The sequence below is a fragment of the Penaeus chinensis genome, chromosome 37 (assembly GCF_019202785.1).
Source record: "Penaeus chinensis breed Huanghai No. 1 chromosome 37, ASM1920278v2, whole genome shotgun sequence".
In the NCBI taxonomy this organism is placed as follows: Eukaryota; Metazoa; Arthropoda; class Malacostraca; order Decapoda; family Penaeidae; genus Penaeus; species Penaeus chinensis.
In genome coordinates, this window is record NC_061855.1 from 6,164,929 (window position 1) to 6,168,374 (window position 3,446).

A 3,446-nucleotide genomic window follows, 5' to 3' on the forward strand; every position below is an offset into this window, starting at 1 on the left:
GTGGGTGTGGGTGAGGATGAGGGTGTGGGTGTGGATGAGGGTATGGGTGTGGATGAGGGTGAGGGTGTGGGTGTGGGTGTGGGTGAGGATGAGGATGTGGGTGTGGGTGAGGGAGAGGGTGTGGGTAAGGGTGTGGGAGAGAGAGAGAAAGAAAAAGAAAAAGAGAGAGCAAAAAGAGAGTAATTGAAAGCGTTTCAGGTTGTGTTCGAATGATTTAGTAAGGAGTAAAAGCAGTGGGATAGCAACGTCTCCTGTCCCTTTAAGTGTGCAAATGATTGATTTGAGACTGTGAATAGATTAAAACGAGAGTAATGAAAATTAGATTGCTCTGTGTGTATCATCCTGACTAACTGTTGTCAAGGTTGCAAATTGAAAATGTTCTATAAGTGTATCCTTTTTAAACCTGTAAGACACTACAGTTCCTTGTGGTAGTGCTACGCGGTCAGAAAGGGCTCTATTAGTGGTGTCCCTGCGATATACTTTTCAATTGCTTTCTTAATCTGTTAGCTGTTCGCGCTGCCCGCCTCTCCTAATAAAAAATCCAGTGAAATTATGTTCTTGTTCTCACTGTCCACATGTACTATACATATCACAGATATATATAGTACATGTGGACAAATAGATGAGCTTTTGTGCAGTAACCATGTAAACGGATAACACTAACGATCTTCAATACACAAATCATACAAGTTCCTGTACTTGAGTACGTATTGTGTCGTAGAAAATGGCTCAAATCTGACGCATTAAGGCGGTATCCCGTGGCTACAGTGAAACATGGGTTGACGACTCCCAAGAGTTTTGCACTACAACCGCTGCCCCAACTGTCGTGATACTGTACATACTGTAGTAGCCGGGTAAAATAAAGACTGTAGATAAGCTAGAAAGAGAAGAGGATGGGGGAAAAGAGAAGCGAATAGAATGGAATAGAACAGAACAGAAGAGATAAGATCAGATCAAATCAGAGCAGAACAAAACAAGAGGAAAGAGAATAGAAGCCAAGAGAGAAGAAAGGCAGACAGGGTCGACGTAGAAAATGCAGCTGATGTGCGGTGTGCGTGCGTGGCCAGTGCTTCCTTATTTATGAAGTGCGTCATTATTTTGGGTTTAGTCTTTGATCAATGATTAATTCACGGGGTTATAAAAGTCGTCAGTTCGTAGATTTTAGTTAATCGTCATATCATCAGTGAATGCTTTATAAAAGCTTTCAATGGTGTATACCTGATATATAACGATTGATGTTGTGTTAATGTAGTTTACTTATGTATTTTTTACTAACAAATTTTGTTTTTCATTGCAGGTAAGAACGACCCTTCGGCCGCCAGTATTTCATGGTAAGAGATTAGGAAGTTTTGAGTTTTAAGTCTATGATGGATAAGCCCTTGGTATCATTCTATGCACCTGTTGTTACTGCTCGGAGCCGCCCGCGTTGTTTCCAAAACTTGCCTGATTCAGTCAGCTCAGTAGGTTTTGCCGAGTGCAGCCCTCGCCCCGCCCGTCTCTGGCTGGGAGGCGCGGGAAGCAAGAGACGGTTTTGGGAAAGGGTTGACGTCTGCGCGGGTAATTGGTTGCCACGCGGACGGTGTGACGTATTAGGCAGCGGGTAACTTTTGCGGCGGATGGCGTGATTTGTCTCTCCCCGACGGATAATTGGTTCCCAGGTGGTTGGTGCGGCGAGCTTAATCCCCGCGTATTACAGTGTTGATGAAAGAGAGGATCCGCCCGGCGTCCGCTGCCTCTTGCCGACCTGGGGAGGGGAGGGGGGGGCGAGCAAGCAGTTCTCGGCTCTTAGTGTCATCCCGTGATGGTGTTGTGTACTTATGTCCTGCTTTTAGGTGTTGTGGCGTATTGTTTGAAATTGCAGTCGGGCGTTCGCTTGAGAAATGGCGGGTTGCTGGCGTCCGTTATTATCATTAAGACTTTACGAAGGCGAATGGATGGCGTTCATGGCGTGATGCTCAGGTGTTGCCGGGAAGCGAACGCAGAGGCAAGGGCTAGCAGCGTGCTATTAGGGCGAGCGAGAGCCTTATCGCCAAGACGGGATCGCGCGCGTCCGCGGCAGGTGGGAAGGCGAGATAAGCGGCGCTGGCGGGGCTTGGCTTGGCAACTGTCTCTTGTTGCCTTTTACAGAGCACCTTTATTGAATGTTCCGCTCGCATTGAATGCTGTCTGTATTGAAGGTTCAGGTATTCGATTGGGAGCGCTCTACATTCAAATTTAATCAGTATTGGAATCACGCTCGGCAACCCGGCCGCTTTGGTGGGCGCCGGTGCCACGGGAGAACGGCCCTTCCGGCGGGGCGGCGGAAAGGCGGCTTTCGGCGCGTCTCGGGCGGCGCGGCTTAGGACCGGGTAATATGCGGCAGGATATGTGATTGGCATGTGTCTAAAGTGGAGGATTGCGAGCGAAGGGGTTTTCTCTCGGCCGAGGGGAGGGCTGGGGCGGGAGGGGAGGAGGGGAGGGGTGGGGGGCAGAGGGATGCTTCCTCCATAAATTGTTGAAGGGATAATGGTTAAAGGGAGGACGAGGGAGGAAGAGAGGAAAAGGCCTTGTGTGATAGAGGACGGGGGGGGGGGGGGGTTGCAGGTAGGGATGATGAGTGACTGGCTGGAGAGGAGGAAGAGAGGAAACAAAGGAGGGAGGAGGGGGAGGGGGAGCAAGAGGGGAGGGAGGGGACGGAATCGCTCGCTAAGTACGAGGATGCTGAGAGATGCCGGATCAAGGAAGGGAGAATGACAGGTGCGACGCGAGGATGGGCGGACGGCGGGCGCAGGGAGATGAGCAGGGAGATGAAGCAGGGAGATGAGGCAAAGAGATGAAGTAAGGAGATGAAGCAGGGAGATGAGGCAGGGAGATGAGGCAATGAGTTGAAACAGGGAGATAAGGCAAGGAGATGAAGCAGGGACATGAGGCAGGGAAATGAAGCAGGGAGACGAGGCAAGGAGATGAGGTAGGGAGATGAGGCCGGGGGGGTAGAGAGGGGTGGAGGGATGGAGGGAAGAGAAGAGGGAGAGAGGAGAAAAAAGGAGAAAGGGAAATAGGGAAGAGGAGGGAGAGGGAAAGGGAGTAAAGGAGAGCTACGGCGGAGGATGGAGGAGGGAAGGAAAAGGGGAAAGGGAAATAGGGAGGGAAAGGGAGAGGGAAAGGGGGAAAGGAGGGAGAAGAGGGTGGGAGGAAAGAAGAGAAGGGACAAAGCGAAAGAATGGGAAGGAGAGAAACTGAAACCAGTAAAAAAAAGAGCGAGAGAAAGAGAGAGAGAAAAAAGAAAGAAAGAAACGAGAAGGGAGAGAGAGAGAGAGAGAGAGAGAGAGAGAGAGAGAGAGAGAGAGAGAGAGAGAGAGAGAGAGAGAGAGAGAGAGAGAGAGAGAGGCGCTGAGCAAAATGAGGAAGATTCAAGTCATTTGGGAATATTGATGGTTCGATGCTATTATTAGATTAATCACAGACGG